Source organism: Ranitomeya variabilis, chromosome 1 (genome assembly GCF_051348905.1).
Source record: "Ranitomeya variabilis isolate aRanVar5 chromosome 1, aRanVar5.hap1, whole genome shotgun sequence".
Taxonomy (NCBI): domain Eukaryota; kingdom Metazoa; phylum Chordata; class Amphibia; order Anura; family Dendrobatidae; genus Ranitomeya; species Ranitomeya variabilis.
Genome location: NC_135232.1, coordinates 363639994 through 363660536, shown reverse-complemented (window position 1 = coordinate 363660536; position 20543 = coordinate 363639994). Strand labels below are relative to the sequence as shown.

At 49.5% G+C, this 20543-nt stretch overlaps 1 protein-coding gene and 1 long non-coding RNA gene across 9 annotated transcripts in view; one reads left to right on the top strand and one right to left on the bottom strand.

Moving 5' to 3' along the window:
* The window catches only part of NTRK2 (neurotrophic receptor tyrosine kinase 2), a 348034-nt gene that overhangs the window by 35651 nt on the left and 291840 nt on the right, over positions 1–20543 (top strand). The gene's annotated exons all lie outside the window — the stretch shown is intronic.
* LOC143759581 (uncharacterized) overlaps positions 1–20543 on the bottom strand; it is a 32404-nt gene that overhangs the window by 4185 nt on the left and 7676 nt on the right. Inside the window, exon 3 of the long non-coding RNA XR_013212236.1 lies at positions 19635–19743. This is a non-coding gene — a long non-coding RNA (uncharacterized LOC143759581). The remainder of the gene's footprint in view (positions 1–19634; positions 19744–20543) is intronic.

Here is a 20543-nt window from a genome sequence, read left to right as displayed (position 1 = left end):
GAATCTTTCTCCTTGCCCAACTTTTGACCTTGTTCTGACCATCCGTTTTGCCTGCTCCCTTTGCTCTGATCCACTTTCCTCCAGGTATTCTGACCTCAGACCTTTACCTGACTACGCCTTTGTCTTTTCCCTCTGTTTATGACGTACTCCCCCTTGGATTTTGACCTCGGACTCCTTGAACACCTCTAAGTCTTGGCTTGTCCATGAGAAGTGATTCAGCATCACAGGCAGGTGCTACTAATAGCATTCTATGTAGATAGAAGGGAGAGGTTGAGGAAGGATTTCTTCCTCTAGCTTCTCCTTCCTCCCGTCTACATAGAATTTCATCATTACCAACTTCCATCTCCAATCTCAGTAATGGAAAGTCTGTCTTCACTGAATACAGATTTTGCCTCAGAATGGAAAAGTTTGATAATAACTGATCAGTTTTTGTAGAGAAAAAAGTTATTTTTTTCTGATAAAATATATTACAAAATTAATTATTTTCATATGTATTATTCATTTCTGAAATACGGTAAATATTACAACAACGCTTACTCTTTATTGGAAATTGAATGTTCCTTACTATGTTCTAGCATTTCTAGAGAGGTTAAAAATAAAAGAATAGTATTCTCACCTTGCCATTCACCTGTCTTGCCACCGCAATTATCCACTTGGTCTTCCACTGGTGCCATCAGTTAATTCTTGAAGTCACCATATCATGACATGTATTGCCCCAGTTTAACTCAGTGCAAGAGATGCCAACACAAAGTGGAATAAGACCAGTACGAGAACTGTGGCAGTGAGACAGGTGAATGGCAAGGTGAATATGCTATACTTTTATCTTTTAAACACCAGGGGTGCACATCTTTTCTTGGTTCAAAGGCCACATTGCCAAATTGAACCAATCCGGGGGCCGCACTAAAAATTAAAAGGATATTACCTCCTGTGACATTTGTGGCATATCAAAAGTATATACCAAAATGTTTGATAGGTACAAATTATACTTACAGGAGTCGTACCTCCACTAATTAGCGCTCTTATGGTACGTTCACACTAAGTGTTTGATGGGGATTTAGAAATAGATTCTGCCTCTGAAACTGCACCAAATGCTCTTTGGGCGCAGTCAGATGACGATCGCATTGCAATGCTTGGACTGGCTGGTGGCTCTCCTGACTAGAAATAAAACAAGCTGTCCCACTTGGGTCAGGAGAGCCGCCAGCCAGTCCGAGCATTGCGATGCGATCCTCATCCATTTTATAAGGCTGTCTGACTGCGCCCCTTGGAATAAGTTTCAAACTGATTTGAGTGGGAAAAGGTTCATTAGCGCACTAAGTGCTTTGTTTTTTCATTCTATTTTGAACATTTTGCAGTAAGACTTATAGGAAGCTTATTCAGCGAATATTTGAAGGATTTTTATGTGGATTTGCAGTAAAATCAGCTTCTAAATCCTCATAAAAAACTGTGTGAATAGATCCTAAAGTGTACAAAACGCTCTTTACAGTAGATCATGAGTTTTTTGCTTACTGCCTAATGTTTCAGAACTCCCATAAACTACAGTGGAGCGAACCACAGACATGGAAAGCCACTGGTCTAATTCATGTATGCCTTTCTGGAGTGCCAGGTGGGTTAAGTGACTCCATTCTCTTGATGTATGAGGCATCCACAGATGTCTACACAGTGCATCATTAGTACTTGCCAGTCCCTTTTCTCAGCTGCATGTCACTACTCTTCTGGGTGTGCCTGCCTACATATAGTTAACCTGTCTGTCAAGCGTTTTTCTATCCAGATGGTTAGGGGCCACACAGAATGGGATTGCTGGTCACATGTGGCCCCTGGGCCTCTGGTTGTGCACCCCTGTTTTGGAGCCTTTACCAGCCTTCTACAATACAGGAATCCTGCAAATAAAAAGTTGGATTTGGGAAAATACAAATATTTTTGCAAAATGTGAGACAAATTTGATTTGCTTGCATGATTCATATGTTGTATAGTTGCACCGTATTAGAATGAAATGATGATTACCATGACTAGAAGCATCTTAAAATATCTACAGTATATTTGCAACAAGGTTGTGAGGCTAAACATAGGATCTAAGTCTGTGTGCTCAGTCCTCAGAGAAATACGATCACCCATCATCATATTGATTTGCTAAATGCTGAGAAGCAATCTCAAGTGTATATTATTTTAGTGTTTAATACTGATTTATAATTATATATGAAGTCGATTGATTTTCGTTAATAATTAATTACTACAATTACACTACATTGTTTGTTTGTACCGCTTTGATCGGCAAAGCCAAACATATTCTTCTTACATAGGTGTCATGGTTGTTGTTCGCTCATGCGCTAATCATGTTACAGATTACTAGTGTTGAGCGATACTTTCCGATATCGGAAAGTATCGGTATCGGAAAGTATCGGCCGATACCGTCACAGTATCGGAATCCAATCCGATACCGATACCCGATCCCAATGCAAGTCAATGGGACGAAAATATCGGAATTAAAATAAACCCTTTATACACTTGTAGGTTCATTCTACATGAAGGAAAACAACTAAGAATATTGTAGGATGTATTGGGGGACGTGGCGGAGATATTAAAGGGACAGAGGTTTAGCCCAATGTAATAGAATAGCAGGATTTTTTATTTTTTTTTATGAAGTTCGGCGTTAGAAAGAATTTGACTATGTTTTTTTTTTTTTTTTTATGTCAGATATTGATGTTTCACTACTTCCACGCCCTTCACCTTCTTTTTTACTTCTCCCACGCTTTCTTCTTAATTATCCTCATCATCAGCTTCTTTGACATCAACTTCTTCACCTTATTCATCTTCTTCTTCATCTTCTACCTATTATTTTTTGGGTTACATTGTTCATATTCTTTTTATTTTACTATTATCTTCATCATATTCAACTTCTTCATCATATTCTTATTTGTGACAGGCATTCCCGTAGTTGTTATCTATAAAAGTTTGAAGATTACACCTTCCGTTCTGCCTGTCACAAAACAGTTACATTTGTCCGCGTTCAGTTTGGCCTGCAGCATCAGGCTTTATCCAGGGGCACCACGAGGAGGAACGGACTCACCCCCATACACTGCTTAGTCTTCTTCTGCTTATAATTTAGATAATATTTTTTGCTCTGATATTTAGTGTTATGCTTAATGTTCTTCTGCTCTTTGTTCTGCAGCCTCTTGTTCTTCTGCTTCTCGGTCTTCCAGGTCGTCGTCGTCTCCAGGGTCGTCGTCTCCGGGGTCGTCGTCATCGGGGTGGTCTTCAGGGTCGTCGTCTCCGGGGTCGTCGTCATCGGGGTGGTCTTCGGGGTCATCGTCTCCAGGGTCGTCGTCATCACGGTGGTTGTCGTCTCTGGTGTCGTCGTCATCTTAGGGGTGGTCTTCTGGGTCATTGTGTTTAGTCTCTTGAACTTGGAAATGTAGCAGAAGGTACAAGAAGGCTGAGAAAATGCCGAGAACCAGCTGATGGAACTGGAACTCGGATGGCTACCCGAAGGTCCAAGAGCCAATGGAACTACCGAGGACCAGCTGACGTTACTGGAACCCGGTTACTAAGCAGGAGGTACCTGTGCTGAAAGCACTACCAAGGACCACCTGACGTTGGTGGAACTCGGATACCCAGAGGGAGGCACCTAAGCCAAAGGCTCTGCCCGGAATCAGCTGACGGTACTGGAACCAGGATGGGGAGCAGAAGGTACAAGAGCAAAAGACACTGCCGAGAACCAGCTGACGGTGCTGGAACCCGGATGGGTAGCCGAAGGTCCAAGAGCCAATGGAACTACCGAGGACCAGCTGACGTTACTGGAACCCGGTTACTAAGCAGGAGGTACCCGTGCCTGAAAGCACTACCAAGGACCACCTGACGTTGGTGGAACTCGGATACCAAAGGGAGGCACCTAAGCCAAAGGCTCTGCCCGGAACCAGCTGACGGTACTGGAACCAGGATGGGGAGCAGAAGGTACAAGAGCAAGTGTCTGCGTGGCTTTTGCAGGACACGATGCCGGCTGCACAGCAGGGGAACAGCTGGCGGTGCTGGACCCCACTGACACATTGGCGAGGTGTTTTTCTCTGTGCAGCTAGCACATCTGGGCCCCAACTGGCGGTTTGTTAGAGCCCAGGGTCAGCAGGAGGAGGAGCAGGAGGAGGAGGAGCAGGGGGAGGGGAGTGTAGGCCGAAGCCTGCACTGGCGGCAGCTTTGGGTCTGTTGTGTCTGCGTGGCTTTTGCAGGACACGTTGCCGGCTACACAGCAGGGGAACAGCTGGCGGTGCTGGACCCCACTGACACATTGGCGAGGTGTTTGGCTCTGTGCAGCCAGCACTTCCGGACAGCAACTAGCGTTGTTGGAGCCCGGGCTCTGCAGGTGGAGCAGAGTGTAGGCCGAAGCCTAATTGAACCGATTTCAAAAGTCACCTTTAACCCCCCCTCAGGGGTTACAAAGTAGAAGAGCCACAGCTTATGCAGCAGCAGTGCTGCGCAAGTCAAAGGTTGCTCTTGTAATTTTTCTCCTTGCACACGCTGAATGGAACACGTATAACATTCAGCCCTTTATACAGTCAAACTGTGTAATGGAGGCGCGAGTTCCCTTTGTAATGAGACGCAGCACAGGTGTCAAGAATCCCACCTTGGTGCTGGGTGCAGCCTCCCGAGCGTTGTTATTTGCTGTACAGGAGTCTGCGCTGTCGTGTTATCCCCTGGCCTAGCGCCGTTAGCGCTGCCCATCTTCTGGCATCATGTAATGTCGGCCGGTGCGGTTCGCGATGACCATGAATCCCAGCCCCGCAGTGTCTTAACATTGTTAAAACACTGCGGGGCTGGGATTCAGGGCCTGGCGCAGCACATATGTTGGCCTCTCACACTCGGGTCCTTACACCCGCTTCAGACTGTGCGGCGTCATCTGATCCCTTATCGCATGCCACGGCCATGAAGCCGCACAGTCCGAAGAAGACGGAAGGAGAGGAGGGACAGGCGAACTGATGCACTGATCCTGCCCATGAATCACACCCTCGCAGTCCCAATAAATAAGACACCGAGGGGCGTTGTGTGGGTCAGGGCGGCCGCAGAGGCGCAGCCAGCCAAACAATGATGCCAGAAGACGGGCAGCGCTACCAAGGGGGTTGCAGCGTGTCATTACAAAGGAAAGTCACACCACCGGGACGGTTAAATGGTCACACAGAGGACACATTTCAGACGTGTTTTCAGTTCCACATGTGCGAGGAGAATACGTTTCTGAGCCACCTTGCACACATGCAGCATTACCGCTGTACAAGGTGGCTGGATAACGTAAAAACGCCTGGGGGAGTAGGGAAAGGTTCCCTTCAATTTCAGTTCTTCTGTCTGCGTGGCTTTTGCAGGACACGTTGCCGGCTGCACAGCAGGGGAACAGCTGGCGGTGCTGGACCCCACTGACACATTGGCTGGTGTTTTTCTCTGTGCAGCTAGCACATCTGGGCCCCAACTGGCGGTGTGTTAGAGCCCAGGGACAGCAGGAGGAGGAGCAGGAGGAGGAGGAGCAGGGGGAGGGGAGTGTAGGCCGAAGCCTGCACTGGCGGCAGCTTTGGGTCTGTTGTGTCTGCGTGGCTTTTGCAGGACACGTTGCCGGCTACACAGCAGGGGAACAGCTGGCGGTGCTGGACCCCACTGACACATTGGCGAGGTGTTTGGCTCTGTGCAGCCAGCACTTCCGGACAGCAACTAGCGTTGTTGGAGCCCGGGCTCTGCAGGTGGAGCAGAGTGTAGGCCGAAGCCTAATTGAACCGATTTCAAAAGTCACCTTTAACCCCCCCTCAGGGGTTACAAAGTAGAAGAGCCACAGCTTATGCAGCAGCAGTGCTGCGCAAGTCAAAGGTTGCTCTTGTAATTTTTCTCCTTGCACACGCTGAATGGAACACGTATAACATTCAGCCCTTTATACAGTCAAACTGTGTAATGGAGGCGCGAGTTCCCTTTATAATGAGACGCAGCACAGGTGTCAAGAATCCCACCTTGGTGCTGGGTGCAGCCTCCCGAGCGTTGTTATTTGCTGTACAGGAGTCTGCGCTGTCGTGTTATCCCCTGGCCTAGCGCCGTTAGCGCTGCCCATCTTCTGGCATCATGTAATGTCGGCCGGTGCGGTTCGCGATGACCATGAATCCCAGCCCCGCAGTGTCTTAACATTGTTAAAACACTGCGGGGCTGGGATTCAGGGCCTGGCGCAGCACATATGTTGGCCTCTCACACTCGGGTCCTTACACCCGCTTCAGACTGTGCGGCGTCATCTGATCCCTTATCGCATGCCACGGCCATGAAGCCGCACAGTCCGAAGAAGGCGGAAGGAGAGGAGGGACAGGCGAACTGATGCACTGATCCTGCCCATGAATCACACCCTCGCAGTCCCAATAAATAAGACACCGAGGGGCGTTGTGTGGGTCAGGGCGGCCGCAGAGGCGCAGCCAGCCAAACAATGATGCCAGAAGACGGGCAGCGCTACCAAGGGGGTTGCAGCGTGTCATTACAAAGGAAAGTCACACCACCGGGACGGTTAAATGGTCACACAGAGGACACATTTCAGACGTGTTTTCAGTTCCACATGTGCGAGGAGAATACGTTTCTGAGCCACCTTGCACACATGCAGCATTACCGCTGTACAAGGTGGCTGGATAACGTAAAAACGCCTGGGGGAGGGGGGACAGGTTCCCTTCAATTTCAGTTCTTGTGTCTGCGTGGCTTTTGCAGGACACGTTGCCGGCTGCACAGCAGGGGAACAGCTGGCGGTGCTGGACCCCACTGACACATTGGCTGGTGTTTTTCTCTGTGCAGCTAGCACATCTGGGCCCCAACTGGCGGTGTGTTAGAGCCCAGGGACAGCAGGAGGAGGAGCAGGAGGAGGAGGAGCAGGGGGAGGGGAGTGTAGGCCGAAGCCTGCACTGGCGGCAGCTTTGGGTCTGTTGTGTCTGCGTGGCTTTTGCAGGACACGTTGCCGGCTACACAGCAGGGGAACAGCTGGCGGTGCTGGACCCCACTGACACATTGGCGAGGTGTTTGGCTCTGTGCAGCCAGCACTTCCGGACAGCAACTAGCGTTGTTGGAGCCCGGGCTCTGCAGGTGGAGCAGAGTGTAGGCCGAAGCCTAATTGAACCGATTTCAAAAGTCACCTTTAACCCCCCCTCAGGGGTTACAAAGTAGAAGAGCCACAGCTTATGCAGCAGCAGTGCTGCGCAAGTCCAAGGTTGCTCTTGTAATTTTTCTCCTTGCACACGCTGAATGGAACACGTATAACATTCAGCCCTTTATACAGTCAAACTGTGTAATGGAGGCGCGAGTTCCCTTTGTAATGAGACGCAGCACAGGTGTCAAGAATCCCACCTTGGTGCTGGGTGCAGCCTCCCGAGCGTTGTTATTTGCTGTACAGGAGTCTGCGCTGTCGTGTTATCCCCTGGCCTAGCGCCGTTAGCGCTGCCCATCTTCTGGCATCATGTAATGTCGGCCGGTGCGGTTCGCGATGACCATGAATCCCAGCCCCGCAGTGTCTTAACATTGTTAAAACACTGCGGGGCTGGGATTCAGGGCCTGGCGCAGCACATATGTTGGCCTCTCACACTCGGGTCCTTACACCCGCTTCAGACTGTGCGGCGTCATCTGATCCCTTATCGCATGCCACGGCCATGAAGCCGCACAGTCCGAAGAAGGCGGAAGGAGAGGAGGGACAGGCGAACTGATGCACTGATCCTGCCCATGAATCACACCCTCGCAGTCCCAATAAATAAGACACCGAGGGGCGTTGTGTGGGTCAGGGCGGCCGCAGAGGCGCAGCCAGCCAAACAATGATGCCAGAAGACGGGCAGCGCTACCAAGGGGGTTGCAGCGTGTCATTACAAAGGAAAGTCACACCACCGGGACGGTTAAATGGTCACACAGAGGACACATTTCAGACGTGTTTTCAGTTCCACATGTGCGAGGAGAATACGTTTCTGAGCCACCTTGCACACATGCAGCATTACCGCTGTACAAGGTGGCTGGATAACGTAAAAACGCCTGGGGGAGTAGGGAAAGGTTCCCTTCAATTTCAGTTCTTGTGTCTGCGTGGCTTTTGCAGGACACGTTGCCGGCTGCACAGCAGGGGAACAGCTGGCGGTGCTGGACCCCACTGACACATTGGCTGGTGTTTTTCTCTGTGCAGCTAGCACATCTGGGCCCCAACTGGCGGTGTGTTAGAGCCCAGGGACAGCAGGAGGAGGAGCAGGAGGAGGAGGAGCAGGGGGAGGGGAGTGTAGGCCGAAGCCTGCACTGGCGGCAGCTTTGGGTCTGTTGTGTCTGCGTGGCTTTTGCAGGACACGTTGCCGGCTACACAGCAGGGGAACAGCTGGCGGTGCTGGACCCCACTGACACATTGGCGAGGTGTTTGGCTCTGTGCAGCCAGCACTTCCGGACAGCAACTAGCGTTGTTGGAGCCCGGGCTCTGCAGGTGGAGCAGAGTGTAGGCCGAAGCCTAATTGAACCGATTTCAAAAGTCACCTTTAACCCCCCCTCAGGGGTTACAAAGTAGAAGAGCCACAGCTTATGCAGCAGCAGTGCTGCGCAAGTCAAAGGTTGCTCTTGTAATTTTTCTCCTTGCACACGCTGAATGGAACACGTATAACATTCAGCCCTTTATACAGTCAAACTGTGTAATGGAGGCGCGAGTTCCCTTTGTAATGAGACGCAGCACAGGTGTCAAGAATCCCACCTTGGTGCTGGGTGCAGCCTCCCGAGCGTTGTTATTTGCTGTACAGGAGTCTGCGCTGTCGTGTTATCCCCTGGCCTAGCGCCGTTAGCGCTGCCCATCTTCTGGCATCATGTAATGTCGGCCGGTGCGGTTCGCGATGACCATGAATCCCAGCCCCGCAGTGTCTTAACATTGTTAAAACACTGCGGGGCTGGGATTCAGGGCCTGGCGCAGCACATATGTTGGCCTCTCACACTCGGGTCCTTACACCCGCTTCAGACTGTGCGGCGTCATCTGATCCCTTATCGCATGCCACGGCCATGAAGCCGCACAGTCCGAAGAAGGCGGAAGGAGAGGAGGGACAGGCGAACTGATGCACTGATCCTGCCCATGAATCACACCCTCGCAGTCCCAATAAATAAGACACCGAGGGGCGTTGTGTGGGTCAGGGCGGCCGCAGAGGCGCAGCCAGCCAAACAATGATGCCAGAAGACGGGCAGCGCTACCAAGGGGGTTGCAGCGTGTCATTACAAAGGAAAGTCACACCACCGGGACGGTTAAATGGTCACACAGAGGACACATTTCAGACGTGTTTTCAGTTCCACATGTGCGAGGAGAATACGTTTCTGAGCCACCTTGCACACATGCAGCATTACCGCTGTACAAGGTGGCTGGATAACGTAAAAACGCCTGGGGGAGGGGGGACAGGTTCCCTTCAATTTCAGTTCTTGTGTCTGCGTGGCTTTTGCAGGACACGTTGCCGGCTACACAGCAGGGGAACAGCTGGCGGTGCTGGACCCCACTGACACATTGGCGAGGTGTTTTTCTCTGTGCAGCTAGCACATCTGGGCCCCAACTGGCGGTGTTAGAGCCCAGGGTCAGCAGGAGGAGCAGGGGGAGCGGAGTGTAGGCCGAAGCCTGCACTGGAGCAAGTTGAAAGGAAACCTTTAACCCCCCCCCCCAGGCGTTTGTAGCTGGAAGAGCCATCGTGTACAGCACTAATGCTGGAAAAGGTAAACTTAGCTCTTTTAATTATGGTCCTTGCAGATGCTGAACCTAACACTTATGAAATGTGTCCCCTCACAGCGTTCAACCGTCCGGTCGGTGGAACTTTCCTTTGTCATGTGACGCAGCACAGCCGTCATTTTTACCCCCTTGTCGCCGTGCGCCGCCTCCTCAGCGTTGTTTGAATCTGTCCCGGAGCCTGCGCTGTTAGGTTACCCCTTGGCCATGCACACATTTTGCGCTGCCCGTCTTCTGACATCATTTGCTGTCAGGCTGGCTGCGCCTGTGCGGGTGCGCTGTCCGAGATTCAGCCTCGCGGTGTCGTCTAATGTAATCCCACCGCGGGCCTGGGATCCGTGTCCATGCGCAGTGCATATCCTCGCCTCTCACTCCCCTCCCTACGGCTTCTAAAGACTGTGCGGTGTCACGGCCGTGGCATGCTATTAGGGACCAGCTGACACAATGATGCATTAGCTGCCATCCATCCCACAACGGCTTCAATTTGGTCTTCACGCAGCAGCGGTGTACGGCGCTCGGCGACAAAGCTGCGCATGAACGACTGTTCCCTTGTGAAAGTGGGTGCTGATGACTCACCGGTGCCCGCAGCAGGCACAGAATCCCCACGTCCCCTCCCTGCTCCGCGCCCACGCCCACGCCCACGTGCCTTACTCACTGCCTTCTTCATCTTGGTTGACTGATAAAGATAAGCAGAAAAGTACTAACGGCTTTGTGTGCTTATTCCTGAGCAACTCCTCCTAACAGGTATAAGACACACTAATTTTCTAAAGTGTGGACTAGACTTGAATATGAGCTAATGTGGCCTACACAAATGTAAAGTGGTGTGTAACTGGTGTGTTTGGTGAACTTTATTATTTATTTATTTTTTGGGGGCTGAACTGACAACGGATAGAGCTGCAATCACACGGAGACCGTGCAGACAGCCGTAAACGGCGCTGCAAGGCCCAAAAACCCTCCTCTACTTTATCCTATGTAGTGTTTTTCCACAAATTAGCTGGAGACGGGTGGAAAGACACTAATAGGATTTTTTTAAATAAATTAGCAGCAGACTACACTACTTTGAAAAAAAAGAAAATTGATTTGGCGGTATGACGCAGTGAAAAACCCTGAGCTGGAGACAACCAGGCTATAGCTGCTCACAGATTACAGGGCGAGCTGCAGTCACACGGAGACCGTGCAGACAGCCGTAAACGGCGCTGCAAGGCCCAAAAACCCTCCTCTACTTTATCCTATGTAGTGTTTTTCCACAAATTAGCTGGAGACGGGTGGAAAGACACTAATAGGAATTTTTGGAAAAAATGTGCAGCAGCCTGCACTACTTCAAAAAAAAAAAAAAAAAAAGGACAGTATGAGGCAATGAACCACCCTCCCTGAACTGAATACAACCAGCTATGGATGGCCTATGTGGCCAGGCACACTTAGCGCTGCCCATCTTCTGACATCATTTGGTGTCAGGCTGGCTGCGCCTGTGCGGCTGCGCTGGCCGAGAGCCCGCCTCGCAGTGTCTTCTGATGTAATCCCACTGGGGGCCTGGGATCCATGGCCATGCGCAGTGCATATCCTCGCCTCTCACTCCCCTCCCTACGGCTTCTTTTTCAGACTGTGCGGTGTCACGGCCGTGGCATGCTATTAGGGACCAGCTGACACCGAACAGTCTGAAGAAGCCATAGGGAGATGAGTGAGAGGTGGAGGTTCAGATATGCACTGCGCATGTCCATAGATCCCAGGCCCCCAGTGGGATTAAATCAGAAGACACTGCGAGGCGGGCTCTCGGCCAGCGTGGCCGCACAGGCGCAGCCAGCCTGACACCAAATGATGCCAGAAGACGGGCAGCGCTAAGTGTGCCTGGCCACGGGATAACATAACAGCGCAGGCTCCGGGACGGAATCAAACAACGCTGAGGAGCCGGGGCGCGGCGCCGGGGGGGTAGGAATGACGGCTGTGCTGCGTCATATTACGAAGGAAAGTCCCACCTCCGGGACGGTTTTACGGTATCAGTGGACACATTTTATAAGTGTTAAGTTTTGCGTGTGCAAGGAGCAAAACCAAAATAGCTACCTTTTTCCTTGTGCAGCATTACTGCTGCACAAGGTGGCTCTTTCAGTAACAAACGCCTTGGGGGGGGGGGGACAGATTCCCTTACATTTCAGTTGTTGTGTCAGCGTGGCGGTCGCATGACACATTGCCGGCTACACAGCTGGGGATCAGCTGACGTTACTGAAACCCAATAACACTGGGTCGTATGTTTTGACTGTGCAGACGGCACGTCTGAGCCTCAACTGGCGGTGTTGGAGCCCAGGAATTTAAGTTCAGGTGGTAGAAAGATGAACACAACAGGAGACCTGGATAACGTATACAGTGACCTAATTATTTAATCAGGAGGAGGAGTGGCAAATTCCTGCGAGATCCAGGCCTTGTTCATTTTCAGAAAAGTAAGCCGGTCAACGTTATCGGAGGATAGTCGCATGCGACGGTCAGTTAGTACACCACCTGCAGCACTAAAGACACGTTCCGATAATACACTGGCCGCAGGGCAAGACAGCACCTCCAATGCATACTGGCTTAGCTCTGGCCATGTATCCAGCTTTGAGACCCAAAACTTGAAAGGGGAAGAGCCGTCTGGGAGTACAGCAAGAGGGCAAGACATGTAGTCTGTCACCATCTGACGGAACCGTTGCCTCCTGCTGACTGGAGCCGTCTGTGATGGTGTAGACTTTTGTGGGGGGCACACAAAACTGTGCCACAGTTGGGCCATACTGGTCTTGCCTTGGGCAGAGGCACTGCTTCTGCTCCCTCTTTGTGCAGAGCCTCCACCACTGCCTGGACGCACTGAGCTGCTTTGGAATGCAGTAGCAGCACTTCTCTCAGTTGGAATGGAGAAGATGATGGAACTGACCAGTGTGTCTTGGTACTCCCGCATTTTTCGCTCCCGGTTCAACGGTGTGATGAGGCTTTCTACGTTGTCCCGGTAGCGAGGATCGAGGAGGGTGAACACCCAATAATCAGACATGTTGAGAATGTGGTCGATGCGGCGGTCGTTTCTCAGGCACTGCAGCATGTAATCCACCATGTGCTGCAGACTGCCAACTGCCCAAGAAACGCTGTCCCCAGCTGGAGGCGTGATCTCTGCCCGCTCGTCATCACCCCACCCTCGCTGTACACACTGAGTACTGGACAATTGTGTAACTCCCTCCTCTGGACGGATGTCTTCCTCCTCCATTGACTCCTCCTCATCCTCCTCACAAACTGTCCCCTGCCTACGCGTTTGTGAGGAACCACGTGGCGCTGACTGTCCAGAAGATGATGGAAGTGGTGAATCCTCATCCTCCACCTCTTCCACAACATCATCCCTTAGCGCTTGCAGTGATTTTTCAAGCAGGCAGATAAGGGGGACAGTCATGCTGACTAGTGCATCATCTGCACTCGCCATCCGCGTGGAATAATCAAAGGGACGCAAAACCTGGCAGACATCCTTCATAGTGGCCCACTCTGTGGTTGTGAAGTCTGTACGGCGCTGACTGCGACTTTTTTGCGCCTGATACAGCTGGTACTCCATTACAGCTTGCTGCTGCTCACACAACCGCTCCAACATATGTAACGTGGAATTCCACCTGGTAGGTAGGTCACATATGATGCGATGTTCCGGCAGGCGGTGTCGGCGCTGCAGAGCCGCAATGCGCGCTTTTGCCGTGCTGGAACGCCGCAAGTGAGCACACTCTAGGCGGACCTTGTGCAGCAGTGCATCAAGATCCGGATAGTCCCTCAAAAAACTCTGCACGACCAAATTGAGCACATGTGCCAGACATGGGATGTGAGTGAGGTTGCCGAGGCCCAGGGCTGCCACCAGATTTCGGCCATTATCACACACTACCATGCCTGGCTGGAGATTCGCTGGCTCAAACCACACATCGCTCTCCTGCTTGATGGCATTCCAGAGCTCCTGCGCTGTGTGGCTACGATTCCCCAAAAAAATTAATTTCAAGACGGCCTGTTGACGTTTGGCCACGGCTGTGCTCATGTCGGTCGTAACAGGTACACGTTCATCACGGGTCCATGTGGAGGTGGACTGTGACGGCTCCTGCAGCGATGATTCTGAGGAACTGGTGTAAGAGGAGGAGTCAATGCGTACAGAATGGATTCCTGCAATCCTTGGAGTGGGCAGGACACGTCCTGCGCCACTCGCACGGTCTGTACCCGGCTCAACTACATTAACCCAATGGGCAGTGAGGGAAAGGTATCGCCCCTGTCCATGTTGACTGGTCCACGCATCGGTGGTGAGGTGGACCTTGCTACTGACGGCGTTCAGTAGCGCGTGTTTTATGTGTCCCTCCACATGCTTGTGCAGGGCAGGGACGGCTTGCCTGCTGAAGTAAAAGCGGCTGGGCACATTGTACTGTGGGACTGCCAATGACATCAAGTCACGGAAGCTGTCAGTCTCCACCAGCCTGAATGACAGCATTTCCAGTGACAGAAGTTTGGCAATGCCTGCAGTCAGAGCCTGTGCTCGTGGGTGGTTTGACGAGAAAGGCCGCCTTTTCTCCCATGCCTGTACTACCGATGGCTGTAGACTGGGCTGGGAGTGTGTGGATGACTGGGAAAGTGGTGCTGCGGGTGGAATGACAGCGGGTCTCTGGACAACAGGGCCAGAGGTTCTTCCACGGCGATCCTGGGAGGAAGCCGAACCAGCTGCGTGTGAGCTAGAGGAAGAGGCAACACGAGCTGAAGAGGTGGTAGCTGCCGCTGTTGGTTGGCCTAGCTCTTCAGTGTGTTTGTCTAACTCCGCCGGGTGCCTGTTGCGCACATGTTTCCACATGTTGGAGGTATTGAGGTTGGCGACTTTTTGACCTCTTTTGATTTTTTGATGACACACCTTGCATCTGACATAGCAAATGTCATCTGCAACTGGGTCAAAAAAGGACCAGGCACTGCAAGTCTTGGGAGCCCCCCTTTTGACTTTTGGAAGAGACATGCTCCTTACGGGTGCCAAAGCGGAGGCTGCAGGATCCGCAGTCTTCCCCCTCCCTCTCCCTCTTTGGGCCGTACGGGGAATCTCTTCCTCAGAGCTGCTCCCACCACCTTCCTGTCCCTGACGCCAAGATGGGTCAAGGACCTCATCATCTACACTACCCTCTGCCCCCAACTGCTCCTCCTGGGTAGTCTCAGCAGCAGAGCACGCACCAGTAAGTGGCACCTGAGTGTCATCATCAGCTGATGCGGCCTGCGAGGTGGTGACCGGAGCCACTGGCCCACCCGCCTCTTCAGAGGAAGACAGAAAAAGCGGTTGGGCATCACTGCACCCTGCCTCTTCTTCCATTTCTCCAATGCTGCTTGGCTGGCCCCCTGTTTCCAAGCCAAGAGATGATTCAGAGAACAGAAGTAGAGACTGCTCCTGTCCTGGGATCTCTGTCTGCCTGGGCAATTTTGCAGGTGGTGAAGAGACAGATGGCTGCTCTCCAGTGCTCTGTGTCTGAGAGGATGTGGCACTAATGGAAGTTGATGCATTAGCTGCCATCCATCCCACAACGGCTTCAATTTGGTCTTCACGCAGCAGCGGTGTACGGCGCTCGGCGACAAAGCTGCGCATGAACGACTGTTCCCTTGTGAAAGTGGGTGCTGATGACTCACCGGTGCCCGCAGCAGGCACAGAATCCCCACATCCCCTCCCTGCTCCGCGCCCACGCCCACGCCCACGTGCCTTACTCACTGCCTTCTTCATCTTGGTTGACTGATAAAGATAAGCAGAAAAGTACTAACGGCTTTGTGTGCTTATTCCTGAGCAACTCCTCCTAACAGGTATAAGACACACTAATTTTCTAAAGTGTGGACTAGACTTGAATATGAGCTAATGTGGCCTACACAAATGTAAAGTGGTGTGTAACTGGTGTGTTTGGTGAACTTTATTATTTATTTATTTTTTGGGGGCTGAACTGACAACGGATAGAGCTGCAATCACACGGAGACCGTGCAGACAGCCGTAAACGGCGCTGCAAGGCCCAAAAACCCTCCTCTACTTTATCCTATGTAGTGTTTTTCCACAAATTAGCTGGAGACGGGTGGAAAGACACTAATAGGATTTTTTAAAATAAATTAGCAGCAGACTACACTACTTTGAAAAAAAAGAAAATTGATTTGGCGGTATGACGCAGTGAAAAACCCTGAGCTGCAGAAAACCAGGCTACGGCTGCTCACAGACTACAGGGCGAGCTGCAGTCACACGGAGACCGTGCAGACAGCCGTAAACGGCGCTGCAAGGCCCAAAAACCCTCCTCTACTTTATCCTATGTAGTGTTTTTCCACAAATTAGCTGGAGACGGGTGGAAAGACACTAATAGGATTTTTTAAAATAAATTAGCAGCAGACTACACTACTTTGAAAAAAAAGAAAATTGATTTGGCGGTATGACGCAGTGAAAAACCCTGAGCTGCAGACAACCAGGCTACGGCTGCTCACAGACTACAGGGCGAGCTGCAGTCACACGGAGACCGTGCAGACAGCCGTAAACGGCGCTGCAAGGCCCAAAAACCCTCCTCTACTTTATCCTATGTAGTGTTTTTCCACAAATTAGCTGGAGACGGGTGGAAAGACACTAATAGGATTTTTTAAAATAAATTAGCAGCAGACTACACTACTTTGAAAAAAAAGAAAATTGATTTGGCGGTATGACGCAGTGAAAAACCCTGAGCTGGAGACAACCAGGCTATAGCTGCTCACAGATTACAGGGCGAGCTGCAGTCACACGGAGACCGTGCAGACAGCCGTAAACGGCGCTGCAAGGCCCAAAAACCCTCCTCTACTTTATCCTATGTAGTGTTTTTCCACAAATTAGCTGGAGACGGGTGGAAAGACACTAATAGGAATTTTTGGAAAAAATGTGCAGCAGCCTGCACTACTTCAAAAAAAAAAAAAAAAAGGACAGTATGAGGCAATGAACCACCCTCCCTGAACTGAATACAACCAGCTATGGATGGCCTATGTGGCTGCACTCAGACTAGAGAGTGGGCTGCACTCACACACACACACACAGAGAGACCTTGCAGATCGCTGTGAAAACAGCGCTACAAGGCAAAAGGAAGGTGAATAGTAGGTGAACACAGCGGTTGCTAAATTAGCCTTTGGAAAGCACAAAGAAGCAAATCGCTATCTCTAAACTGTCCCTCAGTCAGCAAACAGCGTCCTGTCACTAACTGAATTCACAGCAGAGTGATCGCAAAATGGCGCCAGCGACTTTTAAACTGCATCATGACATCATTTCAGCAGCCAATCACAGCCTTGCCAGTAGTTTCATGCCCTCCATGCTGAACAGGATGTGCCCACACTTGAAATCATTCTCATTGGCTGAATTTCTGCATTTTGAATCTGGGAACTTCCGATTCCGGTATCCGATACGCGGCAAGTATCGGAATCCCGGTATCGGAATTCCGATACCGCTAGTATCGGCCGATACCCGATACTTGCGGTATCGGAATGCTCAACACTACAGATTACACTAAATACAGAAAAAGCACAGACATATATGTATCCCAGCACTTACTCCCTTAATCTCCTTCTTTTAAATCCTATTTAGTCTTATGTTACAATTAAAACTGATAAATTTATAACAAAATAATTTCACTGTGTGACCATGGAGTCTCGCTAGATTCCATCTCTTCACTTTCTTTTGTCTGCCTGCAAGACAACTGGCTAGAACTGAAGTTGCCCTTTTATGCTTTTTCTGCAGTGGCACAAAATTTTGCTAAGCCCCAACCATTTAACTAAGGTGTGAGACTTAAAGGGTATCTGTAAGCAGATTTTTACTATGTAATCCGAGATCACCATGATGAAGTGGAAGAGAGCCTGATTACAGAGATGTGCCACTTACCTAGCTGTTTTAAAACAGTTAGCATTTTATCAGCAGGAGAGTATCACTAAAGAACAAGCTGCCTCGTGCAGGATAGTCCAACCAAACCCTCAATTCTGATTGGCAGCTTTCTGTTGCTATACATTGTGCACAGTAAGTCGTAGTTTGGGTGGGATTATCAGTTGAGCTCTACAAGATCTGAAGCAGAGAAAATTGTGATTCTATCATAACTGCTGCATCCAGTATTACTAGTTGATACATTGCTGGAATCAGAGTCTCTGTCCCTACTATATTACATAGCAAAAAACAGCTGACAGATTCCTTTTAAGTCAGCCATTAGCTGAAGATGGAACTGATCAGCAGGAGGTTAAGACTTTATTCTCTGAAAGACTTGCACAAGAAATGAAGACTATGCTGCAGAGTACCAAACAGTTAGGGCAACTTGTTTAGTTTAGTAAGGTATTCTTGCTGCATAAGTACTTTGTAGAACATGTCACTATGCTTCAAAGCATCACGATGCAATTCAAAATAGTTATCAGTAGAAGATGACCACTAGTGATGAGCGAGTATACTCGTTGCTCGGCTTTTCCGAGCACGCTTGGGTGGTCTCCGAGCATATGTGACTGCTCGGAGATTTAGTTTTCGTCGCCTCAGCTGCATGATTTGCTGCTGCTTGACAGCTTGAATACATCTGGGGATTCCCTTGCAACCAGGCAACCCCCACATGTACTTATGCTGGCTAACAGCTGTAAATCATTCAGCTGCGTCAAGAAAAACTAAATCTCCAAGCACTAACAAATACTTGGAGACCATCCGAGCGCGCTCGGGAAAACCTGAGCAACGAGTATACTCGCTCATCACTAATGACCACATCTTTATCTGATGCTCAAATTGCCATTGATATATAATTTTTATTTTGTACAATGTCTGTATTGAGGTTTCATTGTAATAAAGTCGCAAATCTATATGAGATGAAAGGTAAGAAAGGTAGATTATCCAATGAAAAGATTACATAAATATAGGTGTAATCATTTCAGATGGTACCTACCACGTTAGGAAGATGTGTACAGTGTAGGTCCTTATCAAAGCACTTTCAAAAGGATGATTATGGGGTAGAGGGGGACTCTGTTTGTCTACTAAACTGTTAGTAGGGGAGAAAGTTTGGGCATCCTGTTGTAGCTAGAATAATAATTAAGGGAATAGTTAAAGGAGTTGTCCCTTTTCAGAAAATGGTGCATTTAAAAAAATAACACACACTTTACACTCCAACCCCAGGTCCAGTGTGGTGCTGCTCTCAGTGCCCAGTATTGGCTGGGACATCAGTGAGCTCAACTGCTTTGAGTAGGAAATTCTGCCTACAAGGGCAGAGCCACTAAGCTCATTGAAATGTCAGCAAATACTGGACATCAATGGCTGAGATCTAGCGCTGGACTTGGGGAATGTAAGTAAAACACAGTTTGTTTATTTTTATAACAAACTACACCTGAGGACCAAGATTTTTTCAAAGTGGACAACCCAGCTAAGTCATTGCCTGTGAAGAAAATTGAATGACATCCAATGCAGCTTAGGCTACTTTCACATTAGCGTCGTGCACTGCACGTCACAATGCGACGTTGCAGCGCACCGACGCATACTGTGCAAGCGCCGCACAACGGGGGCAGCGGATGCTGTTTTTCAATGCATCCGCTGCCCAATTGTGAGGTGCGGGGAGGCGGGGGCGGAGTTCCGGTCGGAAATGCTGCAGACGACACACCAAAAAACGTTACATGCAACGTTTTTTGGTGGCGACGGTCCGACGCAACACGACGCAACCGTCACACGACGGTTGCGACGTGTGGCAATGCGTCGCACTGCGTCACTAATAAAAGTCTATGGAGAAAAAACGCATCCTGCAAGCAATTTTGCAGGATGCGTTTTTTCAGCAAAACGACGCATAGCGACGTGCAGTGCACGACGCTAGTGTGAAAGAGGCCATAGGTAGGCTTTGCCATTTTGGAGATGCATCTGTGCTTTTGTTGTAGAACTTCTCAAGGGTCTTTCACCCATTTTATGCTAGTAAGGCAGAATTCACACAGCTATGCTGTTTTATGCTATATCACTGACCCATTCATTGACATGTGCAAGCTTGGTCCCACCACACTTGGACATCATTGCTTCTTAGTTGTAGGCCATCAGTCCACAAAAGAAAAGGACATGTGAATCCACCTAAAGGCTGTAAAGCAATAATTAAAAAAATATCACTTCTGAGAAAAACACAAAAAGTGACAGAAATTTTAGCTATAAGACTTTTCCGAATAATACTAATAATCAGATGATTTTACTTTCATTTTACCACAGTGAGAGCAAAATCTGGTGAGAATCTGTTTTCTGAAAGATACATGCATAGTGCAAAAGTGTTAATTTGGATCACAAATGGAAATGAATCAGTAAAAAGCAAATTAGGCAAAAACGTTCTCACCGCCCACCATGAGCCTGAACTTTACTTCATATGGAATATTGCTATTTCTAATACTAATAAGATATCCTTATGCATTATACAGCATATACTGTATGAATTGAATATTCAAAAACCACATCATTAGTCTTATAGGGCCAGGAACTAACTTGCATACAAAGTGGTTCCCCCATGGTTCAACAAAGAGTGCAAGTGTGGAGTACTCCCAATAGCAACAAAGAAAAACAGACTAACTATAAACCACAAAGGAAAGTAAGAGCAGACAAATTTTATTTAAACATCATCAGTAAAAAATCAAGTACATATATTACAAAAAGTCAGATGGGTAGCAAGGAGGAACAACCAAGACAGCGGGGCAGACCGTAAATATAGACAGGGTAATGAGACACCCAGTGTGGATAAATAGCATAAAAATACCCACTTCCTAGATATACCTGGATGAAAAGTGCAGAGAAAGTGCTTGTGCATGAGCATGAAGTGTCAGAAAAAAATCACATGTCTATTTGGGTCCTTTATGTAACTGCACGAATGGCACTAAATAGTCTCTCATAGGTCAC